Source organism: Aphelocoma coerulescens, chromosome 4A (genome assembly GCF_041296385.1).
Source record: "Aphelocoma coerulescens isolate FSJ_1873_10779 chromosome 4A, UR_Acoe_1.0, whole genome shotgun sequence".
In the NCBI taxonomy this organism is placed as follows: domain Eukaryota; kingdom Metazoa; phylum Chordata; class Aves; order Passeriformes; family Corvidae; genus Aphelocoma; species Aphelocoma coerulescens.
Window position 1 is genome coordinate 19717730 of NC_091018.1, and position 22719 is coordinate 19740448.

The window sequence follows — 22719 nt, forward strand, 5'->3', positions numbered from 1 at the left end:
AAATTACCTTTCAATAAACTAAAATAAGATTATCTCTTTGAGTCTCTCATAGGAAGTGTGTTTTTCTGGCCATAAGACAGTTGTTCTCTGAGCAACTAATTTATTAATTTATTTTTATTTTCATGTCAGGTTTTCTGTATCGCAGTGACATGTCTTGGTGCACAGGTGAAGATGTTTCAAGTGAAATTTATTGCATTACAAGATGATGCATAAAAGCCAGCCCTGTTGTTAAGGTCTATCAAGCAGTTTAAAGCCTGGAATTGGATCTCTGTCTAGCCTAATATTTTAGAAACTTTTAAGTAAGAACAAGGTGTAATTCCTCTATTTTAAAAAATAGGCCTCTGCAAAACATGCATCAAACCTGCCAGCATTTTAGTAAATATATCAAAAAGCAAATTCAGGTGCCTGTAGACCTACTTATCATTTGAACACATTATAGTAGGTGCTAAAGTAATCTTGTGAGAGGCAGGTGTTATCTCTGAGCAAATACAGAACTGTCCATCAGCCCTGATGATGTGAGAGTGCCTCTGTATGATCTCGAGGTGCACTGAGCTCCGTGTGCCTGGGGAAGCAACAGGAGCAAGTTGTGTGGAAGTAAAAGGTTCTGGGTTTGGTGGTTTGTGCCAGTTCCTTCTGAGCTGGTTGGATGTGGATGGGGCTTTGGTTTTCAGGAGTACAACAGCTCCAGGTATCATTGTTTACCTGCCTGCCCAGGCTGGCTGTGACAGTGTTGCAATAGGCTCATTTTAACAAAGGTAGCTTTGTTTGTCCTGAAATGGGTTCAGGAAAGAGGAGCTATTTGAAGTTTGCTAAGTATGAGATGTCTTGCAATTTCTTACTCATCCACCGTTTCTGTGTGTTTCCAATACCCCTCTTCAGGACATTTATTCAGGGTTAACAGAACCTTCTTTACAGTTCTTGCTGTTCTATCAAAACCCTGGATTTCAGTATTTTTTAATTTATCTAGAGAACATGGTGGCCTTAAACATCCAGGACTACCCAGTATTAGTTTCTGTTTCACAAGAACAGAAAAGAGGTTTCTGTTTGGAACTGAGGTGGTTCCGTTTAGGTTTTCCAGTTTTCCTTCACAGACTGAGAGTGACTATTTAAGCTTAAACAAGTTGTAAGACAGGGTTATAAAGACAATTTCATGGACCCTCAATGGAAGGGGATTTTAGATAAATACATACAAGATGACAGTAGTTTTAGTAACGTTAGTAAAATAAGATCTAAAGGTAAAGCAGGGGGAGGAGATTTGAATTTTCAGGTGGCTGAGATGGAGGAGTGAGGAGGGTGAGCAGCAGTACCTCTGCCTGCCACCTAATTGGACCTCAGTATAAACTGGAGACCAGGTGTCCCTGCTGTGTAAACCTGTGGTCTGCAACATTATTGTCAGATAAACATTACTGCAGGAAAGAAACCTATAAACTCAGGCTTTTATGGCTTATAGCATTGTTAGTTGTAAATAACACCATTAAAATCCAACGCTTTTCAGACAGATGCTTCAGGAAAAGTGAGTGTGAGCTCCTGCCCATTTTTAGGAGTCTGGTTGCTGCAGAATTCAGGGAAGGTCTCAGTGGGCCTGGAGCTGTACTAGAAGTGGCTGCTGGTGTGGTGTGAGCGAGGTGAAACCAGAGCAGCACGTTTGGAAGTTGCCTGCTTTGTTTTTAAAGCTGCAGGGGTTGCTTCCATGTTGTACCTGGCTGAACATCTTGGAGTTCTGGGGGAAAAAGGCAGGCAGAGGATAAACCAACTACATCACTTAATATTAAGTTGAACTTGTTTTTGGTTTGAAAAAAATGAATAAAATGAATATTTCCATCTTCATTGTTGGTCCACCCCATGGCAGACTCAATGTGTGTGCTGGTGATGGGACTGTCTGACTTGGGTTGGAGTTGCTCCTGTCAGAGCAGGAAAATCAGTCAAGGTATTAAATAATGTGGTTAGATGATCTAGAGGATTTAGTCCTAAATCATAATTTATTTTTTTTAAGCTGTTGTTCCCAGTGGTTGTACATCTTATATAATAAGTCCTGTTTGGCTTTTACTAAGTCAAAACATTGCAGGAGAGTTTTTAAAGTCACTATTTAAAGCTCAGATTTTGAGTTAAAACTCAGACCTTTGCTAATTCCCACCAGTGGCTGTCTGCTCTGCGTGCAGATGAATACAGAGAACAAAGTGGAAGTGCCAAAATGCCAAATGCTCCCTGTTCCCCAGGGCTGCAGGTTTGCAGTCAGGGCAGCAGCACATGGAGGGTGTGTGACTTCAGGAAGACACCTCAGAGTTAAGCTGATAAAACCTCTCTTTAATCCTTATTCTGGTTTCCACCTACTTCAATTAATTATGGAGATGAGTTGTTAGTGGTGAGTTTTATGAAACTGTGTGTAAACAGCACGTATAATGAAAACAATTAAGACCTCATTTGTAGATCAGACATTAGGGAGATAGGATTATTTCCTGGCTCAAAGCAGGTGTCAGTTATGCAGATAGTTCCCTTTGTGTGCAAGTTTCATGGCAGGGCAGTGTTTTGCAGGGAACAGTGCACTTCAGAGGGGTGTCTGGATTTTACAGGCTGTATTTGTACCAGTGCTGTCCAACTGGTGCATCCACATCCATGCTGGGTTGCAGGAGCTGTGTAATAATGGTGCAGCCACACCAGTGGAGAGATGTGTGTGGGAGAAGTCCTTGGTGGCCTGGCTTCTGCTTTTACAGTTTCTCCTGAGCTAATTGTTGAAGGCTTGCATTAAAAAATGAAACCTAATTAAGGATTAAGCAAGTTGAACAGTGTATTTGCAGCGAGTCTATTCTAAGTCTTGATTCGACAACTCGAGTGTGCTCTCTTGAGAGTTTCAAAATGCATCTGAAGTATGTCCAGGAACAGGACTGTAAGAGCAGGAATCAAGGTCATATGGAAATGATGCACAGCTTGTTTAATACCAGATCAGCAGTCCCAGTCAGGGGTGAGGAGTCTCTTGCCAGATGGGTGTGCTTGACCCGGGTAGTCGGGTCTGGGGGAGAGCCCTGGGACTCGTTGGCCTGCTTTGAGGTGGCAGCTAATGCTTGTCTTGGGGCATGAGGAATGACCACTCATCTTCTGCAGCTGGCCTGCTGTTCCTGTCTTCTTTCCAGCCCTCCTGGGCAGAAAAGCAGTCCAGCAAAAAAATTGGGGATCATAGCCATGGCTAAGGGAGAGCTGGAGCTGCAGGGAGCATCCCACCGCCATCTCCAAAAAATACAGCTCTGCTCTGGGACACACTTTGGCCGTGGTGTCTCTTGAGTGCTGTGGAAGAGGTTTCAGCATCTGGAAGGTCAGGTGGTGCCCAGGCAGCAGAGGTGCTTTCAGCAGTGATGATGCTGGGGTTGCAGAGCCCGGGGAGCGCCCGCAGTGCTTGTGCCGGTAGCGGAGGAGCCTGGAGCCTGCGCGGGGTTGGATGATCACACTGGCCTGAAATGGTGCTGGCAGGAAAGCTTGGGCACTGCCTGGCTGTTTGATTTGTCTCCCTGGCTTCCCCTGCCTCGTCTCCTTTGTGCTCCTGGCAGGGAGGCCACGTCTCAAGCTGCAGATGGTCACAGGGAGCAGGGAGGCGTGAGCTGGCGAGGGCTTGGAAGTGACCGGGCGCTGGCAGCCACCAGGCAGGAGGAGCCAAGCAGTCGCTCACACAGAGCTCTTGCAGGACTGATTTACTGCTTGCAGGGCCCTTCTACAGAATGCAGTAGCCTGTAATGTTGGTCTGTATGTATATAAAATATAAAATGTATTACGGTCTTTCATCTCACAACTACCTGGAGTTTGTCGTTGGTTTAAGCAAGTAATGCAGTCAAACTCATAAGTGCAGAAGTGTCCAAGAAATGAAATTAGCAAGCCAAAAGTGATGGCGTGGAAGGGGGCAGGAGGTAATTAAAAGATAAGGCTCTGTAAAAAGCTTGATTCTAAGATTTCTAAGCAGATGTTCGGAGTGTAATTTTTTTCTTTGTGTTCACTGGGAAGTTTCTATTTTATTCTTGCTTCTCAGTTGATGACAGAATAACAGTGCAGCTTCCAAGTCTGTTGTGAACAAACTCCTGTGCACTTTTTTTCATAAAAATTCTTTCTGCAATATGTGGAAGTTTACCACGGACACATCATGGCCGTGTAATTGTGTACAGGTGCTAAACACTCTTGGTATCCATCAAATTCAGTTCTGCTGCAAAAACAGCACTGTGGCCCTGTTGCTTACTGGTGACGTTCATTAGCAAGTCTTTGTAATCCTTTTTTCACAGAAGGTTGAACTGAAAGGAGGAAGTTAATGGTCCAGTTGTGTAAAGGTGCTGTAGGCTCCCAGTTCCCAAGGATGTTGATGATGAGAATCAGCCTGCAGAGCAAAAAAACTCCTGTGCTCCTATCAAGTCAAGCAGTGCAGGGTTCCCTGTACATAACAGGACCTGGTGGATGCTCATCCACTGAGTTGTCTTGAAGTGATTTTATTTATTGAACTCTTTATGTTCTAGGAAGATCTGAAGCAGTGGCAGCTACAAGAGCCACTGCAAACTGGCCTGCTCCATCCCTGGAAGGGTCCAAGGCCAGGTTTGAGGAGCTCTGAGCAGCCTGGGACAGTGGAAGGTATCCCTGCCCGTTGGGGTAGAAGGAGATGAGCTTTAATGTCCCTTCCAGCCCAGGCCATTGTGATTCTCTGATTGTCTGGTCCATGTAAAATTCCACGTGTACTTGAAACTTAATGTTTTCTGCAGTTGCACACTGACTGCTCATCTCCAGTGGTGGGTGCAGGCAGCGATCACCGGGCTCTGCAGGGGTGTCTCAGAGTAAATGAGGTTGTTAATCGAGGCTGGGGCTTCCTCTATTTGCTGAAAGCTAATTGGGACTAGCCCAAAAATATGCATTTTAAATGGTGTAATCAAACTGTTCAGCAGTTTAATTTAGCTGTAATGGAGGCCTAAAGTTTTGGTTGTTATTGTCGGAGTGGGAGAAGCCATTGATGGTTTGTGGTGGTCAGTGTGTAACAGTGTAGTTACACTGCAGCTCCATCTTCCCAGTGGCATAAACCCCATGAACCAGTGGAATAAAAAAGAATCAGAATCCCACTTTTGCTGGCTTGGATGCAACAGAGAGCAACCTTATCCCCAAACTCACTGGCTAAATTTGACTGGAGCTTTTCCCTGCTTCCTAAACTCCCCATTAGTGTTTTAAGTACATGTATTCAGTATTCTTGATGCCTGTCCTAAAGCTGCATAGCATTTCTGTGAAATACAAAATACCTTGTGACACTTGCCATTTCTTACTACATGTATGACCTCTGGAATATCTCCAAAGCTCTGGAAAAGAATGAGATTTTCAGTAATGGCTACAGGCATTAAGGGCACAAATACTGTTGAGTATCAGTGGGATTTATGCTCCTAAGTTGCTGTAAATGCTTTTGAAAGTCACATCCAAAATGTATCATTAAGAACAAGGTTTTCTGCTAATGTTTTTTAAAGAAGATGTGTGATATAAATGAACAGCAAAATGAAAGGTGCTTTATAATGTTATTCTTGTGGAAGAATTGTTAAATACATAATTATTACAAACAGCTGAATTTTGGAGAGCTTTCTTGTCAGGATTGCAGTTTGATATGTTGAAATTCATCCAGCTCCAGAGAGAAACCAAGGGACTGAGATTTCAGGGCAAAACTCCTTTAGTCTGTTGTTAATCAAGAAGAAATTTCTATATATTCCTACTGAGACAAGAAAATATCCCCAGTTCCCAAGAAATGTTCTAGTACACTGATTGTTAAATGTAAATGAGACCCTGTCATTAAAATCCATAGATTCACAGTGCTAAATGACAAATTGCAGTTACCACATCGCTTAATACACCATTCTTTTATTTTAATATCTTGCAGGTTTGTTACTGCTCAGCAGTGTCTGGGAGGTTTTCTGGGGGTTTGGGCTGGTGGCTGTTGTGTCTGGGAGGTTTTCAGAGGTTCCACTAGTGGCTGTTGTGTCTCCAGTGGGATTTTGTTTTCCACTGACCCTTGAATTTCCTGAAGACGGGAAACGTTCCGTTGCTCCACGAGCAGATTCCTCCTGCCTTTCTTCTCACAGGTCCCAAACTATCTCGTTCCCGGTGTTCCATGTGCTCTAAAGATGGACCATTCCCCCCTCCTTCCTTACTGATTGCAGCACTGTGTGTCATTATTTAGATTCGTAATTCCTGAGTTCTCTTCCTGAAGAGGTGGCAATTCCTCTGGGAACGTCTCCGGTGTTTTGCCTGTGCCCAGCTGCTCTCCCATCACATCCCTGCGTATTTATGGGGCTGGGCACTCCTATTAGCAGTTGTAGTTACATATTTAAACATACTTCACATAACTAATTATGTTTCATGGCCTGTAGCCAAATTGACTAATTCTGCCTCCTTGAAGCTCCAGAAAAATACACATGTTTAGAACGTGGCTAAAACTTCCCTTTAGCGACTCAGTGACGTTTCCCTGAGGCTGGGCTGTTCTAAGTGGGCAAATAAAGGTGTTTCAACGTGAGAAAATTTTGAACCAATTTTCCCATCTGTCTCTTCCTTTTTATTTTTTTTTTTTTTGGAGCCTGTCTTTGGTGGCAGCTGCTCCCTCTTCCAGCCGAGGGGGCTTGTTCTGCGTGGTTGTGCTGGTTGGGCTCCTTCACATCATCGAATGCAAAAGATTTGTCTTAAATAAACTCCTGAGGTCTCTGTTTTTTAAAAAGTCATCACACAGAGCAAGAGGCTGGGCCAGCTGGTTGCATTATTGCCCCAGAGAGGAAATACAGACCAACTGGGCTCGGTCACTGTGCTGGAAATGAAGTGGTTGGACTTAGAAAGGGCTTCATTTAAAGTTGCTGGTTTTTATTTTAAAGCTGATTACAGACTTTTACAGGCAATTATGAAAAATAAGAAAACTCCAGGAAATTTTTTTTTTCCTTAGTGTTACTCTGCAGGTTGTGTGTTCCCTCTGAAATGCTCATTCCTGACCTGCTGCAGGCCAGGGCTGGGCACTTCTGCCTGGTGTCTGCCTGTAATTCCATTTTGGAGCCCCAGATCCCACCTGACAGCTCTCACATCCCGCTGCCATCGTGCTAATTGCTTGGCATTCCCAGGATTTTAGTGCAAGGTGTTCCTGTGCAGAGATCTCCCTCTCACAGGTGGGTTTAACACATGCACCAGGTTGGAGGGGGGATTTTTAAAATTTATTTGGTTTTGCTAGCCTAAGTTAGGTTTGGAATGGGAAGCCATTAAAGGATAAAAGCAACAGACATGCCTGTAGAGGTCAATTTAACTGGTACAGCAGCACAAAAACACACAAAGGACCCATGTAACAAAACCTAATCGGCTTTAGCTTGAGGGTTACCAGAACCCACATCTTTGAGATTGCTGCTATCAGTTACATTTTTACAGTTCAGCACTATTTTTTATTGCAATTGAAGCACAATATTTGTACCTATTAGCCTTTGAGTTTCCTTTCTAGCTCCCTCCCCATAAAGTGAGATGCAGCATTATTATTAAACTGTTCTCCAGGCTAAAGGCTGTGAATGTCATTCACGTCTCTGTTTATTAACAAAGCAGGAAGAGGGAGAAGGTTTAGCTTGTCTGGTTTGCTTGACTTGCATCAAGGATAACTTTGCAAGAGAGAGAGCTTTCAATAAGTATTCAAAATTGCATAATGAAAAGGTTCTGGAAATAATTATAAAAATCACGCTGAAATCACTTTGGAGAATTGTTGAGGGTTTTATTTTATTTTATTTTTTTTTTTTAACATTCAAATTGGCAATGAAGTGTAATGAAGACAGTCAGAAATAACCCCTGCCGCCCACGCAGGGTATATATAGAGATTGTATTTACTCTGCTGTGCAAGCATCTACTGCAAGATGGCACATTAAAATGTGAACAAAACAGCACATCCCCGCTCCTGGATGCCGCAGTGCTGCTCGGATCTGATAAACAGTTGGAGTGGGGAGCTGTGCTGTGTGCGTGCAGCAGCTGCTGCCACGGCCTCCTGCCATCCCCAGCACCAGCTTTGCCTCCACCAAACCTGGGGATAGTCTCAGCCTGCCCTCCTCCTCCTCCTCTTGTTCTTCCTCCTCCCAGGGCAGTTTTCCAAACCTTATCCAAACCCTGCTTCGCTCAGGGGCGCTCAGACTTCCCAACTTTGTGCAGTTTTCGTTGCCAGGTGTGTGAGCACGCCCAAGGAGTTGGGTGGTGATGATGTTTTGGTTGAGGTGGCGTCTGCAGGACGTGGTGTCTAAAATCAACACAGCTCTTCTTTGCTCTTCAGCACCACATTTTATTTTCTTTCAGGTTCAAGCTTTTTCTTGCCCACTACAAAATTGTTTCCAGTCCTTGTCGATGTGTGTGTGTGACCTTCAGTGGGTAATCTCTTAATTCATTTTGTACTGAATATGCAGCGGATTGAGACGTGAGCTTTAGACACTCATCTCGGAGGCTGTGTTAATTCTAAAAATCAAATGCATCAAATTTGGCAAGAAAAGCCCAATTGCGAGTAACCAACCTCTTCCAGCTTCCCCCCTGCTCTTTCACCTCAAAAAATGTCATATTGCCTATATTTGCATGTGATAATTTAGCATAAAAAGCTTTTTGAGCACCCTGGAATGAACGTTTTGACATTCAACTGGATGTTTGCTTTTACATTTGCCATACTTGGGTGCACCTCTGTGAGAAAAGCACTGCAGAATTTTTGTATCTGAGGTTAGACAAATTGTTTTAAATGCTGGTAATTGATTCCTAGCTAATGCTTTCAGCATGGATTGCTCTGGCTGAGAAGTGCAGGCAGAGGTTGAATTTGAAATTGGAGTTTATTGTGTTCCTGTCTTCTTTCCATTACCTTCTGAATGCTGGGGGAGAGCTGCTGGAAGGATTTGGGGGTTGTTTGGTTGGTTTGGGTTTGGTTTTGGGTCCTGTGGTGAGCTTGGCTTTTTGTTAGGTGTATTTTTGTTTGGTTGGGTTTTTTGTTTTTTTTTTGAGACAATGAAAAAATCAGCTCTCTAGGCAGCAAAAAAGTGCATGTGGCTTTTAGGCTGCAATCCTGTGGCCTCCCATTTCGTGTGTTCTCGCTCTAATTAAAAGGAGTGTTCCTTAAAAGTGTAGGTATGGTAGAGAGGGAGAAAAAAAATGTGTGGCTAGTTGTTGGCAGCAGCTACTGTTTGCAAAGGGATGTCATCACCTTCAAAATTTGTTGTTTGTAAGAAGGCTTTTTTACCTCCCAGTGCTGCAAGTAGCATTTAAAATAAGCAATCCTGAGAAAAGATCATCAGAGTTCTTGTATTTTTCCCCGGCTATTTTTGTGAAGATACTGATACAAGTATGTTCAAAGAGTTTTTCCCTATTATATATAGATTTTTCACATAGCTGTAGTAGGGAACAAAGGCTGCATGTTGGAAAAAATTATTGTTTGTAAATTCTAATGGGGAAAACTGTGACAGCAAGATTTGAAATTAATTTCCAAGTCCTGTAGATTTTAATAGATTTAAAAAAACTGATTGGCCTTTTATTTTATTATCTTGTCCAGATACTGTCATGCAGTATAAACAATAAAATTAAACCATTATATTCTTTATGTGCTTTTCATCAATTACGAGTTCTTGATGTGGAAATTCTTGAAGAGATTAGTTCACCATAGCTTAGATGTGCACTGTGGTGCCACGATGTGTTATTTACTGATTCTGGTTTGGGGGCTTGTTCTCTTTTTTATTTTTTTTCTCCTCTCTAGAATGTTTTTATCTGCATTTATTAATACAATACTAAAATTAGTGCAGCAGCCAGTTTCCCCTTGCAGAAAACTGCTGTGGACAAGAAGGAACATCCACACACCTAGAAAATTCCTTTGTGGCTCTAAAATAAGTGACTTGATGGTGACAGTGATGCTGCTCAGAGTGGAGAGTTCTGTGCTGCCCGGGGAGAGCTGGGCAGAGGAAATCCAAGGGATGGCCCAGCACTGCAACTGTGCCACATGGAGATGTGCAACAGCAGAGAATTCTGGATTCACACTGATTTATGAGTGTAATAAAAGTGCATCTGCCTTGACTCCTGGGGATGGTGCTGTGCAGGGCCAGGAGCTGGTCTTGATGATCCCTGCGGGTCCCTTCCAGCTCAGCACATCCTGTGGCTCGGTGATTGTGCCTCCCTTGGCATCTGCCCTGGGGCTGGTAACAGCACCCTGGGTACCACAGCACGAAACCTTCCCAGTGCTGTGGCCAGGGTTGCATCTTCTGAGAGCTCTGTGGTGCTTGGCACGGACTGGAGGGCCGTGCCTGCCCTTTTCCCAGGCCTTCCCAAGTTTTCCCAGCCCTGTGCGATGGAGAAGCCGCGTCCGGGGAAGGCGATGCTGAGGATGCTGCGGGGCTGGCAGTGGGTGCTGGGCTGGCTGGCAAAGCCTTGGAACAGCCCTGGCACCCCCCCAGCACAGCCTTCCCTTCTGCTTGGGCTCAGGAAAGCCGGGAAAGGTGAGGTTTGCTGGATTGCCCATGCCGGCCGGGAAGCCCGGCAGCCAAGGTGGATGTGCAGCCCCGCTCGCTGTGTTGTGGGAGCGTTTGCAGAACATATGGTGTGTCAGAATCACCCCGTTCCCTGAGATCCCGGCAAATTCGCAGCATAGCAGGGTGAGATACTTTTAGAGCGTCTCTTAACTCCTTCGTGGCTGGATTTCCATCCCCCAGCACCGCATGCAAACATATGGTTCACCCCCACCCGGTGTTGTGGTTGGTTTTTTTATGTTGCAGCTTTTTTTTTGTTGTTTTTTTCCCCTCTGTTTTCTCTGTGTGGTTGGGTTTTTGTTTGGATTTTTTTGTTGTTGTGGTTTGGGTTTTATTGTTTTGTTGTCTGTTGTTGGGTTTTTTTGTTTTGTTTTGTTTTGTTTTCCCCAGAGAAAGGCAGAGGGAAAATACTTGGTATCACCTGTAGTTACTGGATATGTGGCTTTTTGGGAATGGTATTAGTTTATCTTTGCTAAGCTTTTGCCCAAATTTGAAAGACTAACCTCTCAAATGATGAATTGCAGGCCAGACTGACCTTTCTCCATCCATGGGAGGAGTGTTTTACCCCATTACTGTCTGTGTTTGAGCACTGTTTTAATCACCTTTACCTTCCCTGCACCTCTCAAAGTTTAGTTTTTTTTTATTCTCAGAGATACTTCACCAAGCATAAATATTTCATTTTATATTTGCATGCCTTCCTTACCACTGGCCTACTATATTTAATAAATAAAAAGACAGGAAAATAGTTGCTGCAGTTGCTTGTTAGACAGAACTCAAATTCTAATGATTAATGTAAATACTAGTTCTTTCAAGTTTAAATCTGTTTAAAAAAAAAAAAAATCACCAAGGCAATCTTGTTTACATGAAAATGGTGACATTAAAGCCTGTTTTTATGAACATAAAATGGCCTATAATCTCACAATAAACAGGTTTTTTTTAAATAGTCAATAGGTATGTTTATGAACACTTGTGTTGGGGTTTTTTTTTGTGTTTGAAGTCACTTCTTAAGTGTCTCCCCCCCTACAAACACGTGTGGCATCAGCAGTCACCAACTGCAAGGCATAATCTCATTTTTGTTTTTCTGTAAGCATTAAAACCTTCATATTAACACTTGGTTTGTTTTGGAAAGCAGGTCCCAGAGTAGGTCCAGGGCTTTGCGTTTTTGGTGCTGGGGTTGGGTTTCAGGTTAGAACAGACCTTCAAAATAAGGATAAGCAAGTTTATAATTGTATGGAAATACAGCAGTGAGTGTCCATGAGTTTTGCTGATGTACAACTATCACAGCAGTTAAAGGCTGTGGTTTAATTTTGTCTTTTGACCCTCCTGCCAAAACCAGCTTGGTCTAATTTTCAAATATTCGACAACTTCGTGTTGCCTCGTCTCAGTTTTATCTCTGCAAACCTGCGTTCCTGTTTGTAATCCCAAGGTAAATGATCCCATCCCAGAACTCTTGGAACCTGTGGGCTTTACCCATCCGAACCTGGGGCAGGTGCATCCAGCTGAACGTTCTGCTGGCACACTGAGGTCCATCCTTTCCTCTGGAAGCAGGACAGCGTTTTGCCCTTTCCCAGTGGTGGTCTTTCCTGGTGTTTTCCCAACAGGAGTAGAGCAGCAGGGTGCTCTGGAGCTCCTCTTTCCCACGTCGCTGCCTTGACAGGGCTTTTGGAAAACGCAGCCTGTATAAAAATAGTTCTTCTTGCATCCCCTTAGTGGTGCTGGTTTGGTGGTTGTTTTCTTTTTGAACTGCTGAAGAAAAAGATAGTGCTGCCAACTGGAGACTGGCGAGGTGGGTATTCAGTGTTTGTAATGTTCCCTTCCCTCCCCCGGCCTTCCTTTCAAAGGAGCTGGAGCATTGCTGGAGTCTGCAGCTCATTCTTAAGGATAAATTTACCCGAGCCTGGAGAGCAGTTCCCTGTGAGGTGAATCAAAGTGGCTGTTCCAGCTCAGCTCCTGCAGTGGGAATCCCCAGCTGGGGTTACGGGACATGGATGGGGCCGTGTGGGATGGCACCAGGTCGTGTCAGGGCCGTCTCCTCCCTTATCCTGGTGTAACCCTGCTTCCAAAACCCTTCCCTGGGCACAGCCACCTCTGCCAGGTGTGTGGTCTTTGGCACAGCGTCACCAGAGTTTTGCCAGGCAGGAAAAACTAAAGCTCACTTAGAGAACTAAAAATTGGCCGTCAGAGGTAACACCAGATACTTGCTAATTCTTCACATTTTTGTGGTTTTAGTGTGATCTTTGTTTGGTGGAGACCCTTTAGCCCCTCCTGTGGACGATGCCAGGGCAGAGGAGCTGTGATTTGGACAGGTCCCATGTGTGCCTGCCCTTCCTCCCTTCCCCTGCTCCCACTGTCAGCGTTGTCATTCAAGTGATAATCCTGCCTCGTTTTCACTGACTAATAGTGGTGATTAACCTTTTCAATTTTGACATTATAGATAATAAATCAAGTGTATTGGCATGGCATCTGCAATGGTACAAGTTTTTAAGGGATAACAAAACGGGGAATCAGAGCACAGCACAGGCACTGCCTGCTGCCTGTCGTGGGAGTGTTTAAGGTTGGAAAAGACCCTCAGATCATCAAGTCCAGCTGTCAGCCCCGCACCACCACCAGGTTCACCACTAAACCATGTCCTCAAGTGCCACATCTGCATGTTTATCCAAAACTTCCAGGGATGGTGACCCCTCCGCTTCCCTGGGCAGCCTGTGCCAATGCTTTGCAACCCTTTCTGTGAAAAATGTGCTTCTGATCTAAACTTCCCCTGGTGCAACTTGCAGCCGTTCCCTCTCCTCCTGTCCCTGTTCCCTGGGAGCAAAGCCCGACCCCCCCGTCTGCCCCCTCCTGTCAGGGACTTGTGCAGAGCCACAAGGTCGCCCCTGAGCCTCCTTTGCTCCAGCCTGAGCCCCTTTCCCAGCTCTGTTCCCTTCCCTGGACACGCTCCAGCCCTTCAATGTCTTTCTTTTAGTGAGGGTCCCAGAGCTGCTTCCAGGACTGGAGGTTCCTCAGCAGTGCCCAGCACAGGGAAATGATCACTTCCCAAGTCCTCCTGGCCACACAATTTCCTGTAAATCAGCACTAATTGCTGTGCAGCTGGGGGAATTTTCAGACATGTGCGTCCTTGTGCTGCGTGTGAGCCTGGAGTCCATGTGCAGGGACAGTTTGGTAATCTGTTTATAGCGTTGGACGTGGCTATTTTCAGATCTTTCTCCCCCCCCCCCCCTTGCTTTCAGTCTGGAAGGAACAAATCCTGTGAGGATGAGAGCTCCTCCAGGGAAAGGCAGCGAGGGTGGCGGTGGTGATGGAGGGAAGAGAAATCCAGTTTTGTCTCTTCCCCTGCATGGCTGTGCCAGCTGGGACACCCAGCCTGGCACAGGGTGGCTTTCTATTCCTGGTGCCATTCAGGGGTGACAGTGCTGAGACACTCCATTCCCAGGGCTGTCCCTGTGTATCCATGAGCTCTCCTGACAGGTAGATCCACGAGGATCAGCAGCAGGAACCACGGTTTGTTAAGTGCTTTGCTTTGTGGCGTCGCCACCGGATCGCGGATAGAAATGTGTAACCATCCAGAGCGGCAGCGAGGGGCACAAGCTGCCAGTGGCAGGCTGGGTGCAGGCCTCTCTCTGTCCCTTTGTGTCCTCTCCTGCTTCCCAGCACATCCCTGCTGCTGTCAGGGATCCTGCCCAGCCCGTCACGTGCGCCAGGTGTTGTTTGCTCAGGTTTAATTTGCCGTGGTGCATCGGAGCGCTGGCAGTCACATGATAGCTGGGGACCTCACTGTGGCTTCCTTCTTGGAGATATTGTTAATTAAATTTTTTATGAAGGAGCTGAGGCACACCAGCAGCGATCTCCTTTCAAGCAGAAATGTAGCAGGCAGTTCCCAAAGAGACCTCATCTGCTCTCTTCTCTATGAAAATCAATTAGTGTTATGAATGTGTGATAGCTTCTTAAAAATCTGTCGTGGTGGAGAAGTCTTTGCACCTTAGAATGGCAAAGGGAAGGATGTGGCCTCTTGCTCCTCCTCCCTTCCCTGCTCCCTCCCCTGCTCTGCTTGCTGAGCATGGCCGTGGGCATCCACTTGAACTTTCTTTTTGTTCAGCTGCTTCAAGTTTTTCTGAATTCTCTTTTAAGGAAAAAACAAGCACAGAGTTGTTTGGCTTGATAAAGGTGATATGTAAATGAAGACATCCATGCTTTGGTACCTCTTACTTCATCAGCATCCCCAGGCATGGGTTTGCTGAGGCAAATTCTTATTTCATGTTTTCTAAGAAGCCCTTTTCATTTAGTGAGTGACCCATGGTACGAGCTGTAGATGTGGCATCACTGATTTTGTCATGGAGCAGCCATTTGTGCTTCTGCTTAAATGCTGTTTTAATTCTCTCTCTGCAGTGTAAACACCATCTCCTTGTTGACTGTCGTGTTTGTTTTTTTGAACTTCCTATCCGAGCTTAAACACTGATTTTATTTTCCTCCACACCTATCCAAGCAGAGCTACACACTAAAGAAGAAAAATATCATACTTATATGCTAAAATGCTTAATAGCTATGTAGCAGTTATAGACAAAAGATCATTTTCTCAGCATGACAGTGTTACTGGAGTAAATGGCTTCAACCAAATGAAAAAGGTGATGTTTGCAGTATATATTTTTGCCTAAGCCTTTATTTTCTGTTGTGGCTTATACAATATTTGACATCTAGAATATGCTTTCAGGAGATTTTTCTAAACAAATTGTGTTAGAAAAGAAAACGAGGGATTAATCTATGAAAATATAAAAGTCGCTTTTGAAACCACCTTCCCAAAAACATGCAAATCGGAAGAGGAGCAATTTGCCTTTTTACCTGGGATGCTGAAATGTTGCCACTGCTGTTCCACCTTCCTGTCACTCCTTTGTTCCCTCTGTCACAGAAGTGACTTTCACCCATGCAAAATGTATGATTGCACAGGCTTTGACCTTTACAAACTGCGCCGTTGTTTCCTCCCCACCAGTCCTTACAGAAATAGCACAGATTTCCCTGCTTTGGCTCTCCTGCCTCACATCTCGGAAACGAGGCAGGCAAACCCATCCTTCTGCCTCCAAACACGCACACACACACATCCCAAACAAACCCCAAGCATTCCTAGGCCTGTGCTTACCTTGGAGAGAGAGAGAGGAAGGAGGAAATTAGGTTTGAATTCATCGTTTGCACGGTTAATCCATCCCAGGCACGCAGCCCACGGATCCGTGGAAGACTCGCTCCGGGGGCGGGCGCTTCCCCAGCGGGCTCTGACAGTGTCCTTGTCCCAGCTCTTAGGGAAGTGCTGGAGGCACGCTGGGTGCTGTGGGAACTCAGGCATTTATAAAGGGAACAAGGAGCATCCCGAGATGCAGGAGGAAGTGGGTGTTGGATTGTCCTGGGGCAGCCAGGAGTGGTGGTGGGGAGGGAGAAGCTGGGATCGCTGGCTGTCATCCCTCTTGCTCTTCTCCTTTGTCCTCGCTCCAGAGCCTTTTGTCTTTTCCTCTGCCTTGTCCCTTATTGCCATCACTTTTCCTAGCTGTTTACCTTCCAGCTATGCCTGTCCATAAGGTCCTATGCAGAGATCTTGTTTTAGGCCTCACTGGAGGTGCTGTTCCTGTTTGCCAAACACCTTTTCCTCTCCTCATACATCATTGACTCCAAGCTATTCTGGCAAGGACTTCAAACTCCTTTTTGCACATGTACACCTGACACTGTGAGGTCCTGCTCTTTAGGATGGATACGTGGTGACATTTAATCTATGTCAGATTATATTATCTTTTTTCCCTCCCTTTCCTTAGAATTTTGGAGGTGCATGAACAGTCTCAACACCTTGCAGCAGATGACTGGGTTCCCAGAAAAGTATACCTTAGCCTTTGCTTATAGATCCTCATCTGCAAAAAACAGGTAAATAATTCAGGCATGAGTTAAAGGAATAGCACGAGGATAAATTGTTAGTTTTGGAAGTGTTTTAGCTGCATGGGATCTTCCTGTTCACAGAGTTTCAGGAGAACCGTTCTGGGTGTGTGTATTTTGTGATTTATTTAGCAGGCAGTTCCAAGCATGTGCTTAGCTGCTGCAGTGAGCCAGAGCCTGAGGAGGCAAGCTTGGGATGACTGTTTCATCTCCAGGTGATGGACAAGATCTCTGCTTCCTTTGTGTTTTCTGTGCTTGGGAATGTGTCAGCTCCTGGTGTGAGTGATGCCATCAGCGCTGCACCAGCCAGAAAAAAGCCAAGTATAAGCAGCTGAGTTTCAAGGGTGGAAGGTAGTTTCCAAAGGAAGTTTTTGTAGGAATGATAATTTCCTGGTTTTTACAAATATCCTCGTGCTCTGGATTTCGTTTTGGAGCCCACTCTGGGCCTGGATTCTGGGTTCAGCCAAGGCTTTCTGCTGTTTCACTGCTGGAACATCACCCTCTCCAGTGCTGTTCTCCAGGTGGCCATGCACTGTGCTGGATGTACCTGCTGCTGGCAGTTTGGAGTTCTTAAGATGTGACTTTTCCCAGTGTACAAACCAAACTGGCAGAGACAGATCTCATTTTCAACTCTTGCATAGTTTTTAAACATTTACATTGAAGTAGAGTATTAATGATCCAGTGGCTGTTCCACACCAGGGTATAAAGCATTTCAAAGTCCTCCAGGCTGCTGAATTTTGTATGGAGGCAGGTTGAGCAGATCTTTAATTGAGCTCGCAGGAAAATCAGGAGAGCGTGGTGTGGCTTTTGGAGTGGCTTTTCATTCTGAGCTTTGTGTCTGGGAAGTGCAAACACAGCCAGCACCCTCATCTCCCTGGCATTGTAGTTAGTACAGGATATGACTTAATGAGTAGGCAAAGAAAGGTGTTTGCAAAGCCTGATGTGGTATTTAGTTTTACCTTTTCCTGAGGTTTGCCTTTAACTGTATTTATTTTTGCATGGAGGAAATAGTCATGTCAAAGTGGGCAAGATGTGTTGGTGCTCTGCAGGCTCCTGCCCCAGGAGTGGTGCGTGGCTGTGTTACTCTGCTCCTGTGATCAGCTGCCTGGATGATGGTAAAACACACCCTTTTCCTTATGCACAGTTGCATCATTTGAGGTTTCTGGAGTTCTCTGCACCTGCAGGCTCTGAGGTGATCCTGGGGAGCAGAAGGTGTGGGGGTGTCTCGCAGTGTGCAGTCAGCAGCCCATGCTCTGGGATTCATTTATCACCAGCTCAGATCTGCTGCATTTACCTCGTTCAGGAGATGCTGACATGGGACCTCCATTGTTCACTCTGTTTTGTGTCTTACTGATGCCAGACACGTTTTGGTAATTTAGTGATACTGTGGTATTTCAACTTCTTGAAATCCCTAAAAACCAAACAAAAGCCTTCTTACCCAAAAAGCCCTTCAACGCCTACATTGAGAATATGTTTTGCAAAGAGGATCTCTTGGAAATCCCTCAGTTCTACAGTTTATATTGTAATGGTTTAAAAAGCATGTCATGGAATCATAGAACATCCTGAGTTGGAAGGGATCTGCCAGGATCACCCAGTCCAGCTCCTGGCCCTGCACAGAGCCCCCAACAACCCCACCCTGGGCATCCCTGGCAGCGCTGTCCAAACGCTCCTGGAGCTCTGGCAGCCTCGGGGCCGGGACCATTCCCTGGGGAGCCTGGGCAGTGCCCAGCACCCTCTGGGGGAAGAGCCTTTCCCTGATCTCCAACCTAAACCTCCCTGACACAGCTCCAGCCATTACTTTGGGTGCTGTCATGGGTCACCAGACTTTTGTTGACTCTGTGTGTCTCTTCTGTTTGGGTAGCACTCAGTAAGTGGCGTGAACTGTTAGGCCCAGCTCACCAGGAGTAATCCAGAGCATCCTCTGAAGGATCCAGATGCTCCTTGGATCTCTGTCTCCTCCCTGCACACCAGCCATCTTGTTTACAGAGCTCAGGTATTTCAGTAACACGCGTGTAAATCCACATCTGCCCTGCCAACAGGACTTGTTACTGCTTCAGACAGAGATTGACAAGACTTTTCCCGTTTGTTCTGCATCACTTGCTGCTTCCCATCAAACCAGCGAGCTGAAGGAGGCAGAGGTCCTGCAGGAAAAGGAGTATGTGATCTCTTAAAGAGTGAATAGCAGCGTGTGTACACAGGGGACAGCACTGCACTGCTCAAGTGGGCTCTGCTTAGATGCCGTCAGATGTGCAGTCTTTAAACTTGGACTTATTTTACATGGAATTCTTCAGGGTTTTAGAAGAGGGGGAAAAAAAAACCTGCTCTCTTGTGGAGCTCCATGCTAGACAGCAAAAAAGCTGCTGTGTTTTAATAAGAAGCTGCTTCCTTTCTTCTTCTTTGCCTTGTAGAGTTTGCTCGTCTCGTGTTGATTGAGCCGTAACTCTCTCGGGCACCTTTGCAAATACAGCCTTGTTTCGTGGGAATTGTCCTCTTGTCCCCATCCTCTCACCTTCCTCTGCATCTCGTGGGCACAGGGAATGGTGCCTGGCCCGGGGACCAACCCACCTGGGCCCCAAACCACGAGGTATCTGCAGGGAGGTCTGAGCCAGGTACTCACCTTCCTCTGTTTTACAGGGTCTGGAAGGTAGAACCTGCTGTTCCATGTTTTGGAAAACCCAGACTTCCCAGCATAATTTGTGATTTCCAAGATGTAAATGTTCATGGGATAGCTGGCTTTCAAAAATGAGCCTACATCAAAATTTCTGGCTAATGAAACCTTTCCCTCCTGCTCTCCACCCCAGGCTCAGGGATTTTTTGAGCCTCTGGAGGAACTTGGCTGCTCTCAGCCTGTCGTGAGTTCAGGGCAGCTTAGGTGATGGGGGAGTGATTTGGTGAATAGTGCACGTGTAAATCCCATCACTAGTCCCTGGATGCATAGGAGGACGGATTAGGAAATGGAACGCTGGTGAAAACAGCAGTGGTGTGATGGAAGCTGCTCATTGTGCTGACACACAGGATGCTTAAAAACAAAGGCTCGTCCCCCAAAGTTTTGAGCACTGCCATGTAATCTTTTCCCCACTGAACTGAATTGTTCCTGTGGTCTCTAATGGGAGTTGTGTGGCTCACTCCCCTGCACTGGGCTTTGAGGAGCAAGCAGGGGTTAATATTAAAGCAGAGCCTGCTGCTTTAGAAATGGGGGAAAGTAGATGCAAATTACTGTGAATGCTAATTGTTTCTATTTGAAAATTCTTGTAGTGTTTTTCTGAAAACACTCCCATTAAGTAAGCATTAGGTGGATGGCTGAACTGTTTGCAGAAAATCTCCTCAGCCATGTGTGGAGAGGCACGGTTGCGTAAGAAGATGAAAAATGCATATGGAGCCTTCTGGTGTCTCATATACCCTTCCTTGGGAGCTTGGAGCTGTGCCTGTCACACAGAGAGCAGCGTGGACTTGAGGCACTTGTGTAAAAAAAGGGGAGGGAACAGATTCATAAAAACATGTGTGTATCTGAAATCCTGGCATGGGGAGAGAGCGTCTGGAGCAGAGCAGGGTCAGGGAAGTAAGTCTCCTTTTTTACCAGACACAGGCAGGTATCTCTCTGAGCCTTCCCAGTGGCTGTGCTGCCAGTTTTGTAGGCATCACTGTGGCTTTTTGAGCAACAAGGGCCTGATCCCACCCTATTAAATATGAGGATCTCTTAATTGACTGCAGCAATCCGAGGGTGCAGCCCTAAGGAGTGAGCACAGCTCTGCAAGCACTGGGATCACTCATCCAGGTGGGAAGGGTCAGCAGCAGTGAAAACAGCTCTGCCAGTCCCCCAGTGCTGGGCTGTAATTGGATCAGAAGTTGGGTGCCATCAAATTAACTACGAGCTGCCACAGCCTCTTCCCGCTCCCAGGCCCCCTCTGTTCCTTCCCTGCTCCGTGGGCTCAGGTGTATCCTGTAATTGGATTGCAAGGGAAGCAGGGTGGATGCTCTGTGTCATGCTGCAAACCTTTCATCGGGATGGAGCCTTGGCAGCTGTGCTGAACATAGCAGAGGTAAGAGGGCAGCTGGCAGGGTTTGCTGTGAAAGAGTGGGAAGAAGGAAAACAGGGCTGGCTCCCTCGCCGTGCTCTGATTCCTGCCAGGGTCTGTGTGTGCACATGTGTCCATGTGTGTCCACGTGTGTTCTTGTGTGGGCACTGCCCCTGCTCACCCATCAGCAAAAGCCCAGGGGCACTTTCCCTGCCGGACACAACCTCCAGCAGCTTCCACGTTCAAGAGGCAAAGGCAGGTGATGCTGTGCTGTAAAATGCCAACGTCAGGAGAGCACCAGGCAGCAGGGACAGCTCAGGGATCAGTCTCAGGGCTGAGCTGCTGCCCTGCCTGGTCCAGAGCTCTGGCAGAGGGTGTTTCAGCTCTGGCTGTGTTCACACCAGCAGAGCTGGCCAAGTGGAAGGGGTGTTTGAATGCCAAGGTGTGTTTGCCTTCAGCTCTGTTGTGATTTAGTGGTGAGTTGGGTATGTTTGAATGTGGTGAAGGGAGATGTAGTGGGTTGATCCACCCAAGTCTCTCTCTCACTCTGCTCTGCAGCTGGACAGGGGAGGGAAAATATAATGAAGGGTTCATGAGGTGAGGTAAGGTCTAGGAGGGATCCCTCACCATCATGGCAAAACAGGCTTGAATTAGAGATACTCAGTGAATTTCTTACTAACAAAACCCAAGCAGGATAATGAGAGGCAAAATAAGACCTTAAAAACACCTGCCTCCCACCTCTCCCTCCTTCCCAGCTCTACCTTCTGCATCCAGTGGTGCAGGGAGACAGGGAATGGGGCTCTGTTCCAGCCCCCTGCCATGGGTGGGGACACCTTCCACTATCCCAGCTTGCTCCCAGCCCCATCCTGGAAGAGGAAAGTTCCTGGTTTGTATCCCTTGTTTGCTGCTCCTTTGGGATGGTGCAGCTTTTTGCCGTGGTTAACCAGCTGCTGCCGTGCACGGGGTTATCCTAAACCACAAACACATACTTTGTTTAAGGCAAGAATTTTACAATCAATAACTTTTTATTTGATCCGAGGGTTCTTTAATCTTCCTGCCTGTAGTCTCAGATTAACATGAGAATTGGGTTTCAGGGACTGATGGTTTTGCTTGTATTTATCCTTTTGTTTGTGTTGACAGATAATCCCATTACTGCTTTCCTTAGCAGTTTGGTGGCTGTGATTGCTTCTATTACTGATGTCTGGCTTTAAACCTGTAAGCTTATCTGAGCACTTGATTATACCTTTGGCACTGAACACCTCCCTGCCCTCCTGAGGAGTGGACAGGATGAGTATGAATATTCGTGACTTAAATACTTTTAAAAAAGAAAATGACGAAAAGAAAAGACAGGAGCAAAAGGCACCTGGAGTTCAGGGAAATGCTTGCTTTGACTTCAGAGGGTTTCAGATCTATTAAAGTTGGCTATGGAATGGCTGAAGCTCCTGGCATTGTGTCTTTCTAGTGAACTTTGCCTTGTTCTGGGTATCAAGAGATGTAAACCAGAGCATAAAAGGATGGAAAGGAGCTCAGGTCTGTTGGGTTACCTCTCCTTTCTCCCTCCAAGAACAAATTCTCACCATGCTCCTCCCTGCCCTGTTTTGCCCTCCTTGGTACAAATTGTGTGTCATGCCCACTGAGGCTTTATTGTTGCTGTTGTGGCTTTAATTCTCTGTGTTGGAAATCTGCAGTCCCACGTATGACCAGCTAAAGCTTGTAATGATTCCTGCAAGGGATCTGGGCATCAATAAACCATTTACTGCAGCTCAGCCGAACCCCAGTAGCCCATGGCCACCATCCTGGGGCACAGCTGTGCCCTGGGCACCTGGAACAGCCAGAATTACCCTGGGGAAGCCTTTGCCACTGGGAGCTGCCACCTGGGCATGGAGGTGGCTGTGTGTCCGTCCTTCCTTCCTTCCTTCCTTCCTTCCTTCCTTCCTTCCTTCCTTCCTTCCTTCCTTCCTTCCTTCCTTCCTTCCTTCCTTCCTTCCTTCCTTCCTTCCTTCCTTCCTTCCTTCCTTCCTTCCTTCCTTCCTTCCTTCCTTCCTTCCTTCCTTCCTTCCTTCCCTCCTTCCCTCCCTCCCTCCATCCATCCATCCATCCATTCCATCCCTCCCTCCCTCCATCCCTCCCTCCATCCATCCTTCCATCCATCCTCTGGTGGGACTGGGACCCCGGTGCTGAGCTGTGGGTCCTGGAGCAGGACACGAGGCTGCTCCAGTTTCTGGCTGTGTTGGGAAGAGCCGGTGGCTGTGGGTGCCCGGCCGGGCAGAGCCAGGCTTGGCTCGTGCAGCAGGAGTGGCAGGGAACCTCTG

General features: G+C 46.3%; 1 protein-coding gene across 10 annotated transcripts in view; it reads left to right on the forward strand.

Annotated features, from left to right (window-relative positions):
- NEXMIF (neurite extension and migration factor) overlaps nucleotides 1–22719 on the forward strand; it is a 177243-nt gene that overhangs the window by 29026 nt on the left and 125498 nt on the right. Inside the window, exon 1 of one of the 10 annotated variants that reach the window (XM_069015683.1) lies at nucleotides 20301–20431. The exons of 8 other annotated variants lie outside the window; for them this stretch is intronic. The gene's annotated coding sequence lies outside the window, so the exon portion shown is untranslated. Of the gene's footprint in view, nucleotides 1–20300; nucleotides 20432–20780; nucleotides 20850–22719 lie in introns of those variants that run through there. One more of the 10 variants, XM_069015684.1, reaches the window with a different exon arrangement.